We start from the raw sequence: 18,347 nt of genomic DNA, 5'->3' as shown, positions 1-18,347 counted from the left end.
TTCATTAAAAATTATTGATTTTAAAAACTAATAACTTAAAACTGCCACACACAAAGTATATGGTCCACAAAACCTTCTCCTTTCTTTCTGAAGGTTTTACGAGGCATTGTTATCACTAACAAATCTTTTACTATTAAACTTAAATGGCCAATTGAGACAAATAGTTCTGAGACAGTTCTTCCACCACTGATTGGGTGGCAGGTATTGGGGATAATATTCATTTAGCCTTCTGAGCATTCTGGGGAGACTTGGTGACCTTGCCAGCTCCAGCTGCCTCTTGTCTACTGCTTTGATGACACCCACAGCAACCATCTGTCTCATGTCACGCACAGCAAAACGGCCCAGGGGAGGAGAGTCAGAGAAACTCTCGACACACATGGGCTTGCCAGGAACCATATCAATAATGGCAGCATCACCAGATTTCAAGAATTTAGGGCTGTCTTCCAGCTTTTTCCCAGAATGATGATCAATCTTCTCCTTCAGCTCAGCAAACTTGCAAGCAATGTGAGCTGTTTGACAATCCAGCACAGGTGCATATCCAGCACTGATTTGGCCTGGATGGTCCAAAATAATCACCTAAGCTGTGAAGCCAGCTGCTTCCATTGGTGGGTCATTTTTGCTGTCAACAGCCACATTGCCATGATGAACATCTTTGACAGACACGTTCTTGACATTGAAGCCCACACTGTTCCCAGGAAGGGCTTCATTCAGTGCTTCACGGTGCATTTCTACAGACTTCACTTCAGTTGTTACATTGACTGGGGCAAAGGCGACCACCATGCCAGGTTGGAGAACACCAGTCTCTACTTGACTCACAGGAACAGTACCAATACCACCAATTTTATGGACATCCTGAAGGGACAAACACAAAGGTTTGTCAGTTGGGCGATTGGTGACAGGATGCAATCCAAAGCTTCAAGCAGGGTGGTTCCATTGGCATTGGCGTCCTTACAGGTGACTTTCCATCCCTTGAACCATGGCATGTTAGCACTTAGCTCCAGCATGTTGTCACCATTCCAGCCAGAAATTGGCACTAATGGTACTGTGTCAAGGTTGTAGCCAATTTTCTTAATGCAGGTGCTGAGTTCCTTAACAATTTCCTTGTATCTCTTCTGGCTGTAGGGTGGCTGAGTGGAATTCATCTTGTTAACTTCAACAATTAGTTGTTTCACCCCAGAGTGTAAGCCAGAAGGCATGCTCATGGGTCTGCCATTCTTGGAGATACCGGTTTCAAATTCATCAACACCAGCAGCAACAATCAGGACAGCACAGTCAACCTGGGATATGCCTGTGATCATGTTTTTGATGAAGTCTCTGTGTCCTGGGGCACCAGTGATGGTAACATAGTACTTGCTGGTCTCAATTTTCCACAGGGAGATATCAATGGTGATACCACACTCACGTTCAGCTTTCAGTTTGTCCAAGACCCAGGCATACTTGAAGGAGCCCTTTCCCATCTCGGCAGCCTCCTGCTTGAACTTTTCAATTGTTCTCTTGTCGATGCCACCACATTTGTAGATCCAATGGCCAGTCGTGGTAGACTTCCCTGAATCAACATGCCTAATGACAACATGTTGATGTGGGTCTCTTCCTTTCCTGTTTTTGCTTAGGTTTAATGGTGGACACCTGTGTCCTAGCAGCAAACCCATTGCGAAAAAGCCTAAGATATTAGTCTTTTTAAAAAACTCAGATTTTATTTATCTATTTCTTTAGAGAGAACTATAGTTATCTTCCATGATGAAAACAACAATGGACAGAAGTTCTTAAACATTAGGAAAATATTTTTTCACTTGTATAGCATTTCAGGGAACTCAGGGAGAAGCTTTCTTCAGAGTGGATCAGATATTATCTGCAGTTTCTTGCTGCATTTTTTAAAAATTGAAGTATAGTTGACTGACAATACTATGTGAGTTTCAGGTGTATAGCAAAGGGATTGATATATATGTATATATATCAGATTATTTTCTATTATGAATTATTACAAGATATTTAATAGTTCCTGTGTTATAGAGTAAAGCTTCTTTGTTTGTCTATTTTATGTATAGTAGTTTGTATCTGTTCATCCCTTACCCCTAATTTATCTCTACCCCCTCCCTTTCCACTTTGGTAACCATAAATTTGTTTTCTTTGTCTATGAGTGTGTTTCTGTTTTATATATAGATGCCTTTGTATTACTTTTTAGATTCCACAAATAAATGATATATTTGTTTTTCTCTGGTATATCCATATTGCTGCAAATGACAATATTTCATTTTTTTATAAGTGGGTAATATTCCATTCCATATATATATATGTATATGTGTATATATATGTATATGTATATACATATATATATAGTACATTTTCTTTATTCATTCATCTTTTGATGGGCACTTGGGTTGTTTCCATATCGTGACTATTGTAAACAGCACTACAATGAACATTGAGGTACATATCTCTTTTCAAATTAGAGTTTTCATCTTTTCTGGGTATATGCCCAGGGGTGGAATTGTTGGCTCATATGGTAGCTTTATTTTTAGTTTTTTAAGGAACTTCCACACTGTTCTCCATAGTGGCTGCATAAATTTATTTTCCTGCCAACAGTACAGGAGGTTTCTCTTTTTCCCACACTCTCTCCCTCATTTATGATTTGTATAGTTTCTGATAATAGCATTCTGACAGGTGGGAGGCAATACTTCATGGTTTTGATTTGCATTTCTCTAATACTTAGTGATGTTGAACATCTTTTCACATGCCTGTTGATCATCTGTACATCTTTTTCAAAGAAATGTCTATTTAGATCTTATACCCATCTTTTATTTTTTCTTTTATATTGAATTGTATGGAATATTTGTATATTTTAGATATAAACCTCTTGTTGGTTACATCATTTACAAGTATTTTCTCCCATTCCATAAGCTGATAGTTTATTTTGCTGATGGTTTCCTTTGCTGTGCAAAAGCTTTTAAGTTTGATTAGGTTCTCTTTTTTTTTTTCTTTTTGCTTTTATTTCTTTTGCTTTGGGAAACCAATCTGAGAATACATCCAACAATGCTTTGCCTGTGTTCTCTTCTAGGAATTTTATGATGTCATCACTTACATTTAGGTCTTTTAACCTAAATTTATTTTTGAATACAGTGTGAGGGAGTGTTTCAGTTTTATTGATTTACATGTAGCTGTCCGGATTTCCTCCAACACCACTTGCTGAAGAGCCTCTCTTTTCTCTATCGTCTATTCTTGCTTCTTTTGTCATAGATTAATTGACCATAGGTATGTGGCTTTATTTCTGGGCTTTATACTGTTCCATTGATTTATATATCTGTTTTTGTGCCAAAGCCATTCTGTTTTGATTACTGTTGTTTTGTGGTATTGTCTGAAGTTTAAGAGGATTATACCTCCAACTTTGCTCTTTTCTTCCTAATATCTTTGGCCATTATGAATGGGTCTTTGTGGTTATATATAAATTTTAGAATTATTCTGGTTCTGTAAAAGGTGTCACAAATATTTTGATAGATATTACATAAAATCTGTATATTGTATTGGCAATTAAGCTACACATTTCTAATTTCCTTGATCACTAATTGGTCAATAAAGATTATACTGTACTTTAGAAAATATTTTGAACTGAGTAATAATAAAAATTAATGATATATGTCAAAAGTTGCAGGATATAGTCGATGCATAGTTGCAATTAAATTTTCTGTAAATAACCTTATACAAGGAAAGAAGAAACTTGAATTATGCTATCAGCATAAAAAACAGAAAAAAGTAAAAAAGGTAGTCAAAATTCTCCTCACAAAGAAAACTCTAGACCCATAATGATTTTATTTTCAAGTTCTAGATAACATTCAAAGAAAGTAACTGCAAAGTTAAATTCTTCAGAGATTAGGAACATGCTGTAAGTTACTGTACAAGGCTCACATAAACCTTCTGTCAGTCTGAAAAGGACTTTAAAAGAAATGAAAAATTACTGATTGATAATTATAAAATTAAAATCTATAAATCTATATCTATTTTTGTCCAGAACTTCATATATATATTTATGTGTGTATGTATGTATATATATGGATGGATTTATTATGCAATACTGAATATAAATATACATTGAATTTTATCAAGTTTGATCAAAATCTATTATATCAATGACTTAAAGAAATTTGTATGATTATATGAATATATAGAAAAAACTTGATAAAATTCAATGTCTATTTTTATAAAAAGTATTCAAAGAAGAATTTGACAAATTGATTAAAAGTATTTACAAAATACCTTAAGAAAATATCATCCATTCTGGGGAAATCACTGAAAACTTTCCCTGAGACTGAGAAACTTTTAGGAGTGCCAATTTAACACCACTTCTCAATCATTATTTTGAAAGACTTTGGCCAAGTAAAGCAAGAGAAGGAAATGAAAACATAAGGACTAGGAAGGGAGAAAACAGTTATGCTTCCAAATGATTTAATAATATAGGTAGAATCCCCAAATTTTTTACAGGCAAATTATAGGATTAATATGAAGTTTTACCAGTGTAGCTGACTGGATCTTTCCCTAGTTGTTCTAGTTAGTAGTATCAGATTTTAGCTGTTAAGAATCCAAACTGGCCCCTTAGTCTGTTTATCTCTTAGTCCCTTCAGAAAATCTACTACTCACACAACTTGGGCCAAGCTCTGACTAAAACAAATGGGGATAAAGAACAGCTCTAATGTTTAGTCTGTCTGTATGACACATTCTAATCCAGTTGCAACCCATCTTTAAATCCCAAGTGGAAGTCCAGGAAGAAACCAAATACACTGGTTCTGGCATTTTCTGGAGTTGGTATAAGTTAGGGTTATTATTGTGCAGAAAAAGGTACAATCCCACTAAGGAAGGGTTAGTTCTTTGCTATTCCTCCTCATTAATTTTAGGGATTTTTTTATTGGAGTATAATTGCTTTACAAGGTTAGTTTCCTCTGTACAATGAAGTGAATCAGCCACACATATACTATATTTTCTCCCTCTTGGGTCTCCCCCCTCCTCCCAAACCCCACCTCTCTAGGTCATCACAGAGCACTGAGCTGAGCCCCCTGTGTTATACAGCAGCTTCTCTCTAACTATCTATTTTACACATGGTAGTGCAGGTATGTCAGTCCTACTCTCCCAGTTTGTCCCACCCTCCCTTTCCCCACCGTGTCTACATGTCCATTGTTTTCGTCTGCATGTCTATTTCTCCTCTTTGTTAATTTTGGTTATTTCATGTATTACTGCAAAAAATATTTGCTGAGCACCCATCATAGACCCCAGGCTGTTATAGGTGCAGGAGACACAGTGGTGCACAGACAGACATGGTTTCTGCTCCCTTGTGGGTAAGACACTACCAGTGGCCAAAGATGGGAGGGATATCATGAGCTTCATTAATAATAATGATAGTTAACCCATTCAGTATGTTTAAATTCATAATATAAGGGTGGTAAGGCACTAATTCATTATCTAGACAATAGATAAATGAAAGGAAAGGATAGCATATTTATCTCACTTTTCCCATACAGATTTCACCACTAGGTAACCAGATTGTAGATATAGATAACATCTTCTTATAAAATTATTCTGGCTAATAAAGAAAATAACATTTTACTGTTTTACAGCTTGGTAAATAGACAGATGTAGGTATTGAGCATCATCACTGAGCTGCTTGCATTTAAAAGGAGAAAAAAACAGTTTGTATATTCTACGGTCACACCACCTCTAGTGTCTGCTTGAATATATGCATCAGGCTGCCAATGTGAAATTAATTCAGGGGACACATGGACATGCTGAACTGCATGATGAATATCCAAACCACAAAATCTAGATAATGGGCAGCTCTATGCATAACACGTCTTAGGTCATAAACAGGTGAATTCTATGTAAAACAAAGTAATTAAAGAGAATCTGAAGTTTAATAACAGAATTGAAATATAACAAGTTAGAACAATGGAAGATTATGTTATTAATGCCCATTGATATATATTTTAGCAATATAAGTGTAAAGAAATTCATGGAAGAAATATTATAAAAGCTAATGGTTGTTACTTTTGGTGGGTGACAAGGGTCTTTGATTAAGATGGGGATACAGAGAACTTCCAAAGTAGCCAGTGAAGTTCTGTTGACTATTCCAGAGCAGGACCTGGCTGGGCATATAAGGTTGTTTATCTTATAATAATTTATTAACTTATACATAGGTTTGAGTCATATTCTGTATCTGTGCTTTGTTAAGCTAAAACCAAACGAAACCAAAAGGTACAAAATCTAAAGCTTCAACTATGGCAGAAATTACAATATTCATGACAGATTTTGATATATAAATTGCAGTTTTTGTCTGCTTCTCAATGTTCCTAGTTGGTACACAAGCACTTTAAGATTTAAAATTGAAAAAAAAAAAAAGAAAAAGCCCTACTCTTTCTTTCTAAAGACAGAACCAAATGAAAGATGAACAAATGGGGAAAATAGGAAGATGGCGATCACATATTATCTTTATTCCTGATAATCTGATAGAGGAAACTGCCTCTAGATTGGTAACCAGGTAAATTTATGAATACCCTCTTGGAAGTAGTATTCATCCCTGAATACCGTGGAGTTATAGCATCTTTTATGATTTATGAAATGAAAGAACTGTGAACATAAACGTTCACATGACAGGCTTGCTTTGCAAAGAGAAGATGGAAGGATTGATTGAATGTGTTTTTTTTTTTTTTTTCAAAGCTGATCATTCAGGGAGGTGTGTGCAAAGGTTCAGAAAAGCAAATTACTTTTGCGGCCATTCCCCATTATAAAAACATACCCAGAAGAAGGGATGTTCCATGAAAGAGTATAGCATTCTTTATACATATAAACTGCAGTTTATTTTACCATCCTATTATCTCTTATTTTTTGAATGTTTTTGTTGTTTCCAGTTTTTCACCAGAATAAATCACATTTTTAACCATATCCCATATGCACATGCATCCTTGTGTGTATGTCTGGTAGATACACTGCTTCATAGAGAAAATTTCATTCCTTTTAGAAACTGCGGTCAATTACTTCAAACAGAGAGTACTGTTTCTAATTTATAATCTCATAATATGAAGTATTTCATTTCAGATTCAGTCTTGTCTAGTGAGGAACCAAATGTAAAATAATTTCAAAAACATGTTATGGAAGATAAAGTAAAGTGTATATTTGATAGAGATTCAATTTTTTTAACAGCTTATACTCATAAGTAGATTAAACAGTCATCACACACATTAAAATGCAGAAACAGGATTAGGTTTCTTGGTTATCACAGTGCACTGCATTCATCTAACTGCCTCATAGGTCAGTTCAGTTCCTAGCATGCTTCAGTTGATTAGCGTCCTGCCACGGCATCTCTGATCAGTTTTTATTATCTTTTATGTTCCAACAGCACACAGCACACCCAAACATACTCTAGCATACATTTCCATTTTCCTTTGTGATTCAAATTTTGTTGATAAAAAATGAGTATCAACAAAGGCATATTCCTTTTGTATCTATTTATCCAGTCATCTAACATCCTTGACAGAAAGGTAATCTATAGGAGATAAAAATATGAATAAGTTGTAAAATGACCACAATTGTCGAGATGCAGTTTTCCTATTGACAATTCTGTGATAATGCCTGACAGCAATGGGTGAATTTTAAGAGTGGCTGTTTTACTTTTATTCATGAGTGTTAATCTTTAAAATCTTTATAATCTGTTCTGAATCAGCCTGGAGAATTTTTATGCATTAGTCTTTTCTAGATTAAAGGATCTCAAGAGGACATGGGGAAGTTTGGAGTTTGACTATGATTTTGAGATTACTGTACATTGACTGTGGGTGAGATGAAATAAGCTCCAAGGTCTCAGTTAACTTTAAAGTACTACAGTGTTCCTTTAAAGAGGAAATGCTGTAAGGTCCAAATGGATTTCCTTGAGTCACTTACAACTAGTGTGGGGTAATATCAATTTTATCATGAAAGACACGTAGAGTTCAGACTGCACATCTGACCCTAATTACAAAAGACTTATATTTTCAAATATGTATTTTAGTCCTCTGTTCCTGAGGTAATCTAACTCATACTGAACATATTTTATTCATGGGTAAGAATGTAAAGTCCATTATAAATTTCCTGGCAAGGTAGTTACTGGAGAATAACTCTCTAGCTGCCTTCTGCAACTCATTTTCCACTGTCTTAGAACAACGGTGTTCTAGCCCTGGACAGTTTTGTCCTCAGATCTGTTTCTCACACTTGCCTTACTTGTCTACCTAATGTAAGATTTATGTCAAAGGATCTATTAATTCCTGCAAGCTGTGTTTCTCTGGCTCTTGTTTGATTTTTTTTTTTTTTAAACTGGCATCTATCCTTGGAAGTCTCTAGTGGGAGATTAGAAACCTCCAGCACAGGAGATGACAGGGCATGTCTTTCTCTAACTCTTTGTCTAAGGCTGCATTTCCTGCAGTGACTGACCAGCATGCTCAAATTTGAGCTTCTGCCATGCTCTTTGGATTCTTGTAATTCTTTACCTGTAGCAAATGGACTTTGCCCACAACACCAGTGAGCCGCAATAACGTGTGTTGTTCTAGAAGACCCTTTGTGAAAATATATAAGCAATATAGCTGATGGGAATTAAGTGCCTATGTCTGGGAGATTATTTCTATTTAGTTACTCATCCATTCAATGAAAAATCATTGAGCACATAGCATGAACCAGACAATGTCTCTGTGTTGAAATTACCACACTGAATAAACCCCAAAACATTTGTCTTTTAATATTTTGCACTGTTTTGGAAGAAGGTAGGGAACTAAGCAACTAACTAACTGACTACATAAATAAATAGTCTATAATATAATAGAAAGTAACTCGATTTATGGAGGGAAAAAAATCAATGAGACAAAGGGTATAAACAATATTATGAGAATTTCCATTTTAAATAGGCTGGGTGGAGGAAGTCTTTGTGAGATGATGATGCTAGAAAATTATTTATGAAGAGTGAGGGTGAATCGTATACATAGCTGGTGCTGTATACAGAGGGGACCTGGAGTGGGAGGGAACTGGGCCTAAGTGACAGCAGTGTGAGGCCATTCTGGCTGCTGGGGACCCTGTAAGCATGGAGTGGTAGAAAGTCAGGTCAGGGTTGTGACTGGGAACTGAGGATGTAATGATCTAAACTTTAGGCCATTGTATGGACTTGAGCTTTTACTCTGAGTGAGTTGAGAAAACATTGGAAGAGTGACATGGTGTATTTTGCATTTTCAAAGCATCTTTTGTGTACTGTGTTGAAGATAGACAAATATTGTGAGAAGCTTTGCTGAAAATGGGTATGGAGAATAAATTAAAACCAGAAAAAATATGAGGTCAAGAAATGTGTTATTTATGCTTTAAGGTTGGGAGTGATAATAACATGTTTAATGAACATGAGATGGGTATGCTTTAACAAAGAGAAGAGACATTGATTATGCTGGAGAGAGAAGGGAAGCATGCTGAATCCACATCTTTGAATACGTATGAAAAGGGCAAATGTGGTATCTTTGTCCTTAGATGCACAGACAATTTAGTACTAAGGGGTTGATGGAGGAAAGGAATCCATTTCAGATGCAATGAAGGTTAGATGAAGGTGATGAGCAAAGCTTGTAGAATTTCTAATCTATTTTTCTGAGTAAAATAACAAGTCTAAGTTGAAGTGAGACTGAAATGGTATTGAAGACTTTAAGAGATAAGAGAATGAATAGAATAGCCACCTGGGAAATAGAAGACTAAACAGACCAGTTAAATATATAGTATGCTGACTAGGAAGCTAAAGACACAGTGAGGAAAACAGTCAGAAATTTTATGTATCAATCTTTATGGCTATATATGTTCCTCCAGGTTAGCTTAAACTGCACCAATTTTTAACCAGGGTTAGGATTTTGTTAAGCAGGTATGATAGAGCAAGAATGCAGTAAGACACACATGGTCATATTCAACATAATTAGTTGAATATTGAGAGTTGATTTAGGTCTAGGTGGTGAGACAAGTCTCAACATAGGGACAGATGAGGAACAGAAGAAAGTTCATAGAACTGATGATTTCTCACTTCCAATGGGGTCAAAGGACTGTTGCACTCAAAGACTAGAATATAGAATGAGTTGGAAGATGGATGGTAAAGGTGGAGAATGGACATCTGACATTGAAATAATGACTGCCATACGGGCAAAGTTTAGAGTATATTCATGTTCATGAATATGTAACTGAAGTAGAATGAAAGTCAACATCATTGGTGTAGAGGTGTTCAAGTAAAAAGCCAGAAAGTGCAAAAGCTTGTCTTTTGGGGTATTGAAATCACTAAGAATTAAATGAGATGCAGTCTTATGGCGAGGGACATAATCTAGGGTTTCTTTGAGAAATCAGAAAGATTCTAGAAGGTAGGTGGTGATTGTAATGTAAATAGCATAGCTTAAGTATAAGCAAATAAAGACGGGCTTTATTAGGGAAGTGAAGAGGAAAATATTCTAGAAGTGGCAATGAAAAGCAATGGGGAAGCATATCCTAGTTGCAAAAAAAGATGCAGAAATGTTCTGTAAGATGGAGACAGAGTTCCTATTGCAGCTATTATACCTATAATTCTTGCTTTTTCTGTCTCCTCCAGGCAAAAATAAGACACTGCATCTCACATTGGTTTTGTTTTACTCATTTTCATCTCTCCTATACTATTAAATGAATAAAGGCAGAGATCAAGGCTGGAACTCTAGAGACAATGGAACTAAAATGCAAAAATAATTCAAGAAATGGTTCCTGATTTAAAAAGAAAGAACTCTGACTGAAAATTTTAAAGACATAAAGTCATTTAAACATAATCAAGAGACCTTTACTAAATTATATTTCTTTGGAATTTTCAAGCAACCACAACAAAGTAATCTCCAATAATTCAAGAAGCAAAAATTCAATTTACAAGAAAAAGAGCAAGTTGAGTCATCTTAGAAGAGCTAGAATAAATGGCACATTAGAGCTTCAGAACACTGAAGGAAAACAGACTATCCAAGAATCCCAAATTCAGTAAACTTGTACCTTTGAAGCCAATAGAAATTCTCACATATTCAAGGTCTTAGATATTAGATTGACCAAAGATTCATTTTGTAAGATGTTATGGAAAAACCCAAATGGATTAGTTAGCCAACTCAATAATATAATGATGCCCTCATATATGTCATCATAAGAAAACAATTGAAAATAAATGAAAGAAATTATCAAAAGGGAAATGCATAGGGAAATTCTGACGCTAATAGCATATTAAAAGAGTTTATTTCAGTAAATATCATGTATGATCAAATTTAAGGCGAATTATTTCCCCAATAAATTATCTAAACTAGTAAATTAAACACACATTTCCCACATAAATGATCTAAACTAGTAAATTAACCTTCCAAGTAGACATTTAATAGTACTCTATACATTGGGATCTTTTCTTGAGGAAATTGTCGGTTTTTATTTTGGGGGTACTGTTATATTCAAGAAAGCTTTCTTGGTGGCTTAGACAGTAAAGAATCTGCCTGCAATGCAGGAGATGCAAGAGAGGAGGGTTTGATCTCTGGGTCAGGAAGACCCCCTGGAGAAGGAAATGCAACCCACTCTAATATCCTTGCCTGGAAAATCCCATGGACAGTGGAGCCTGGCGGGCTACAGTCCATGGGGTTGCAAAGAGTCAGACACGACTGAGTCGCTAATACTATATTCAAGAAAATATGTTATAATTTTTCTAGTTATATTCAAGTGGTTAGTTAATGCTTTCCTTTAAAAAAAAATTGTCAACAGTTTCAGTTGCCATACATTTAAGTATAAATAGTATGCTGCTGCTGCTAAGTAGCTTCAGTCGTGTCCAACTTTGTGCGACCCCATAGACGGCAGCCCATCAGGCTCCGCCGTCCCTGGGATTCTCCAGGCAAGAACACTGGAGTGGGTTGCCATTTCCTTCTCCAATGCGTGAAAGTGAAAAGTGAAAGTGAAGTCGCTCAGTCGTGTCCGACTCTTAGTGACCCCATGGACTGCAGCCTACCAGGCTCCTCTGTCCATGGGATTTTCCAGGCAAGAGTACTGGAGTGGGGTGCCATCACCTCCTCTGTCCATGGGATTTTCCAGGCAGGAGTGCTGGAGTGGGGTGCCATCACCTTCTCTGATAAATAGTATAGATTATACTTAATAAGACTATTTTTATAAACTGATTCCTACTTGTCCAATGTAAAAGATGCATGATGATGTATATTATCCCCAGATCTAAATTTTCTATAACATAAAAATGTAGGGAAGTATATAAATGATTTAATTTCTAAAATGTAGGTTATATATGTCTACTTAAACATTGGCATGTATAATTATTGTGTGTGCATGATCAGTCATGTCCAACTTTTGCAACCCCATGGACTGTAGCCCACCAGGCTGCTCTGTCCATGGGATTATCCAGGCAAAGAGACTGGAGCGAGTCACCATTTTCTCCTCCAGGGGATCTTCCCCACCCAGGGATCGGACCAGTGTCTCTTGCATTTCCTGCATTGACAGCAGGATTCTTTACCACTACACCACCTGAGAAGTCCTTATTAATTATTATAATATAAAAAGTATTTATAAAATAGTAGTATTGTGACCACTAGTGGGATTGAAGTAGAAAGAGTAACTTGATTCTGTTCTGAAAAGAACTGTAGCTAGATTTTATTGAAGTGGGTTCAAGGAATAAAAGTGCAAACAAGCAAACAGTATTAATCTTTAAACAACGTGAGAGAGACAAATATCAAACAATAGTTATGAGTATGTATAAATTAAATATGACAGTATAAAAAAATATAGAAAACACAGGTACTTGAAAATGTTAATTGATTTAGTTAAATAAATGTTTAAATAAGTGTACACACAATGGATGAGACAGATATGTAAAGCTAGATATATATATCATAAAAAATAATAATGTATATATTTTTTAAGATGTATGTATGTGCTTAGTTGCTCAGTCATGTCCGACTCTTTGTGAACCCATAGACTGTAGCCCACCAGGCTACAAGAATACTGGAGAGAGTAGCCATTCCCTTCTCCAGAGGATCTTCTCAACCCAGGGATAGAACTAGGGTCTCCTGCATTGTAGGCAGATTCTTTACCATCTGAGCCACCGGGGAATGATTAACTCAAAAAAAGTGTTAAAAATATGAATAGGCCGCTAAGATATAGGTATGCATTCAACCAAATTAGTAATTAGGCCTGTAACCTAAAATACTAGGTTCCTATTATATTGGAGAAATTTAAAGTGGGTAATTTAAAGACAGTGCTTTAGAAGATGTTATAGTGGACATTATACCACTGACTGGATTGAGAATTGCAAAATGCTGTTCTGGATGAGGGAAAACAATTTGGTGATATTAGTTAAGAAAACTTCATATGTATTTTCATTAATCAAGTCCACTCTTTAAAAATAGAGCTGATAAAAATAAAAGCATCATAATATAAGAATATATGTACAAAAATACATAATAGTATTCAAATATATATTAGTTTTTAATGGACTAAATTATGTTCCTGTCATATAATTTATGATACTAAAAGTATGGGGTTGACTGTGTGTATCAGTATGAATGAACAGCATTGATATACTGTTAAATAAAAAATAAAAGACTATTCTAGAGCAAAGTATATATTTCACTGGCTAAAAAAAAGAAAACAAAACAAAACTGCATGAATATACATTTAATTGTATTATGTGAGCCCATTGGTTCAGAGGCTCAAAATAATTCTAATTTTGATCAGTTTAAACAAAAGAGCTTTATGCAAAGAGAATATTTTTGTTCTCAACGCTATTCAGTGTTTTTGAAGTTATATGGCATATGCTTACTTTATAATTAACTTTTATTTTAATGTAAAAAGTCTCCCTGATGGGATTTAAAATGTACTTACCTAATGTAGGATGATATTAATTGCAAAAAATTCTTGTAAGCAAAATCATGCATTGCCTGTTGAAATTAATAGCTGGAAAAATTTTAAATGGCAAAGTTAAAGAAAGAGTAGGGGTATTAATATAAAATAATTGACACTCAAAGAAAATGACTTTAATGGAGCAGAAGATTTATAATGATAATCTGTAATAGTTACGACACTTTGTTTAAAAAATAGTCTCAAATATGTTAGAAATAACTGTTAGAAATGCCAAAATTTATGATGTGAAATTGATAGAAATGTATTGGTTTAAAAGAATAATCTTTGGCAATAAAACAAAAAATAAATATATAGAGAAATTAGCAAAATCAAGTACACATATGAAAGTCCTTTGTTTTCAGTGTCCGTATAAATTCATGTTGATTTCTCATGCACAAAATTTGAAGACACTCCAGTAAATCAAAAAGACCACAGTTTTACAGATTATATTCTTTAACAGGAAGTCCATATAATCAAAATTGACTGTAGATGGTTAGATGTCAGAAATAACAATAACAAACATCCAAACACCCTGAAGTGAAAAGTCAAAGTGTTAGTAGCTCAGTCATGTCCTGTCAGGTCCAGCTGTTTGCAACCCAATGGAGTGTAGCCTGCCAGGCTCCTCTGTACATGGGAATTCTCCAGACAAGAATACTGAAGTGGGTTGCCATTCTCTTCTCCAGGAGATCTTATAGATCCAGGGATCAAACCCAGGTCGCCTGCATCACAGGAGGATTCTTTACTTTCTGAGCCATCAAGGAAGCCCAAATACCAGAAACATAGCAAATCAAAGTTGAAATTGCAAATTTAAAAATCAATAAAAAATTTAAATAACACAAAGCACATCTCACAAGATAAAATCTAAAGTTATGAGCAAGTGCTATACTCATATCTTTCATTATATCTTAAAAATCATAACTTTTTAGGAAAAAACAATGAATGAAACAAATAAACAGAAAAACAAACTAAGAAAGACTGATACCAGCTTCTGTTGTCTCAAGGCCCTAGATTTGAATTTTAGCTCTGACACTACCTGGACAAGTGATTGAATTTCACTGAATCACATTTTCCTCTGACACCTGATTTAATACCATTTAACCATTCTGAATGTCACTTTTCTATAAATGAAGATAGTATTAACCTACCTCATGTATTTTTACAAGGATCAAATGTAGGATCTTTATCCCAGTACTCTCAGTATGTTAGTTACTTTCTATTAACTCAAACATTAAAATGAAATTATCACAGATAATTTCAAACAATAATTATCAAACAATTTTCCAATTACACTTTATTGGTTATTTGCTAACTCTGCTCATAAATAACATTGGTTTGCACACAAAATCTAGGACTACCAAAGAGTCTTTGTGCATCTTTAGCGCAGAAATTTGTGAGCAAGACTGGGAAGCTGAGTGCAGGTTAACAACACTGCCTTCTCTTTGCTAAGAATGGAGTTACCCATCTATAGCATATCAGAAATAACCTCTTTAACATGGTTGTTAAAGACCATTGTCTTAAGAGAATATGTTAAAGAATTTTCTACATGCAGATACACTGCACATTACAGCTGTTACTTTGTGCCAATATATAGAGAGGAGAAATTGCTAGCTTTCTCTTTTCCTTGCAAATCATTACTCTGTTGGAAAATTGCATACTGCACAGGAAAAAAAAAATGTTCTCCCAAGTGGAATCTGGATATTCATGAGGATCTATTTTGGTTTACGTGAGATCTTGTAGGACATAAATATTGTTTGAGTCAAGAGATTCTTTTAAATCAGGAAATGTGGGAAGTGAGACAAGGGATTTGAAGCTGTTAAAAGTTGTGGAGAAGTAAGGAAATAGAATCTTAGAACTAGCAAGACAGCAGAAATCTCCTGCATTGTAATTCAAAAGGTGGAAGAAGTTTTGCTTTATTAGAAGATAAATCAAATGACAATGCCCTAATTTTACATATGCAGCTGACAGAACCATAATAAGAAACCATCACTGAAAAAATGAACTACCATCATGTAAAAACAATTGCATATATTAAAAATAGAAAATACTTTCAAAGTTCATGAATCATAGTCTGAGGTATTCTCATGATTTCACAAATGTGTTCGTTTATTCCTTCGCTAAACCAATAGACAGTTCACAGAGGAGTTCTTCTCTTTCTTTGGTCAGAGAAAGATGAGATAAAGCAAAACCATATACTTTTCTCCTAAAAAGCATATAGTTGTTTTGGAAGTCTTAAATCAGGTGCATAAATTCACATCAAAAAAGAAAGCTCTATATAATGTGTGATTATATTATAATTATTAAGTAATATGGAAATTTTAGGAGGGAAGACACTTTTGAACAGAGAGTATCTAAAATACTCCCATAGGTAAATTATCAAGTACTTTCACTACTTTACAGGAAGAGAAAACAATCCAACTGATGAGTGGAGAAGGTAGAGGAAATCAAATTAAATACTTGCAGTATTTTACTTTAATGGGTTTGATGGTTCTTAAATTAACTTCAAGCTTTAAAACACTGCTTCCAAACTGTTAAAAATATCACTTTCACTCTGAAGTGGACCTAGGTGAAGACAACAGCAAATATAATGCCAGTGACATGTATTGGATGGAGCAAATAAATAAAACAAAATTTCAGAATGAAAATAGCTGGTTCTATTAACTACTGTGTAATTTTATACTTGCTGGTGAGAAGGACAAAAACAAAGGAGAACCATATGAAGTGTGGAAGTGAAAGACATTACATTAAAAAGAAAAAAAAAAGGCTGGTAATTTTGCCTCTATGCTTATAAACTTATCTGAAACAGGAAATAAAACCATTGAAAATGTTTCAAAGTCCAGAACCATCACATATGCTTTTAACTCATCAAGAACTGACTATTAAAAATAAAAGAATAATAAAAAATTGAGACTACATGTTAAGTCTGTAAAAGAGACTGTAGGAGAAGCTATCAAATTTATTGCAAGTTGTACTCAGGGTCAAAGTAGACTAATCTACACATTATGATGACACATTAGAAACTGTAGTTTAAAAATATCTTATTTTTAATGAGTCTCCTACAGGAAAAGTTGCCTTCAGGTTAGAGTTATCCTTTGTCTGCCATTCAAGTCTTTCATATTTGGAAACTACATATTCCTCTTCTAGGTTTTCCAGATTTAATAAATAAAAACTACAGGGCATCCAGTTAAATTATAGTTTCAGAATAACAATGAATAATCTTTCAGTATTGTCCATTGCTTATTAGAAATTCAAACTTGAAAGAATTTACTGTGTTTTATCTGTAAGTCCTGCTGCTGCTGCTGCTAAGTCGCTTCTGTCGTGTCCAACTCTGTGCGACCCCATAGAGGGTAGCCCACCAGGCTCCCCCGTCCCTGGGATTCTCCAGGCAAGAACACTGGAGTGGGTTGCCATTTCCTTCTCCAATGCATGAAAGTGAAAAGTGAAAGTGAAGTCGCTCAGTCGTGTCTGACTCTTAGCGACCCCATGGACTGCAGCCTACCAGGCTCCTCTGTCCATGGGATTTTCCAGGCGAGAGTACTGGAGTGGGTTGCCATTGCCGTCACTGACACAGAATGACTACTATGTGAAAATTAATTATTGGGATAATGTGATAGAAAAATAAAGTTGAAAAAGTGTTGTCTTAATTTGACCTCCCCTGATTCAGTTCTTGAGACAGGATTAGAGAGTAAGTAGACTATTTGGAGGTACTCCTAGGAATCATGAATCAGAGTCTCTGGAAAAGAGACAGAGAAAAGCTAGCTAATTAGTCTTATGACCAGTGATTATCACTGTGGTAAACTGGAGCTTAAACCTGTTGCGGTTTCTGGGAGTCAGTACAAAACACTCACCTCAGAGATATCTCACCTAAGAAGTGACAGGTTTGGGATCAGTTCAGTTCAGTCGCTCAGTCCTGTCCGACTCTTTGCGACCCCATGAATCGCAGCACGCCAGGCCTCCCTGTCCATCACCAACTCCTGGAGTCCACCCAAACCCATGTCCATCGAGTCAGTGATGCCATCCAACCATCTCATCCTCTGTTGTCCCCTTCTCCTCCTGCCCCCAATCCTTCCCAGCAATAGGGTCTTTTCCAGTGCGTCAACTCTTCGCATGAGGTGGCCAAAGTATTGGAGTTTCAGCTTCAACATCAGTCCTTCCAATGAACACCCAGGACTGATCTCCTTTAGGATGGACTGGTTGGATCTTCTTGCAGTCCAAGGGACTCTCAAGAGTCTTCTCCAACACCACAGTTAAAAAGCATCAATTCTTTGGCGCTCAGCTTTCTTCATCGTCCAACTCTCACATCCATACATGACCACTGGAAAAACCATAGCCTTGACTAGACTGACATTTGTTGGCAAAGTAATGCCTCTGCTTTTAAGTATGCTATCTAGGTTGGTCATAACCTTCCTTCCAAGGAGTAAGCGTCTTTTAATTTCATGGCTGCAATCACC

The 18,347-nt window shown here is 35.6% G+C and overlaps 1 pseudogene; it reads right to left on the bottom strand.

The window, feature by feature from the left end:
• Positions 1 to 217: 217 nt before the first annotated feature.
• LOC145505829 (elongation factor 1-alpha 1 pseudogene) lies at positions 218 to 1,480 on the bottom strand (annotated as a pseudogene).
• Positions 1,481 to 18,347: the final 16,867 nt, after the last annotated feature.

Source organism: Giraffa tippelskirchi, chromosome 5 (assembly GCF_054371585.1).
Source record: "Giraffa tippelskirchi isolate mGirTip1 chromosome 5, T2T-mGirTip1v1.2.pri, whole genome shotgun sequence".
Lineage (NCBI taxonomy): Eukaryota > Metazoa > Chordata > Mammalia > Artiodactyla > Giraffidae > Giraffa > Giraffa tippelskirchi.
The sequence above is the reverse complement of the archived record's forward strand: the minus strand, read 5'-3'. Positions and strand labels throughout refer to the sequence as shown.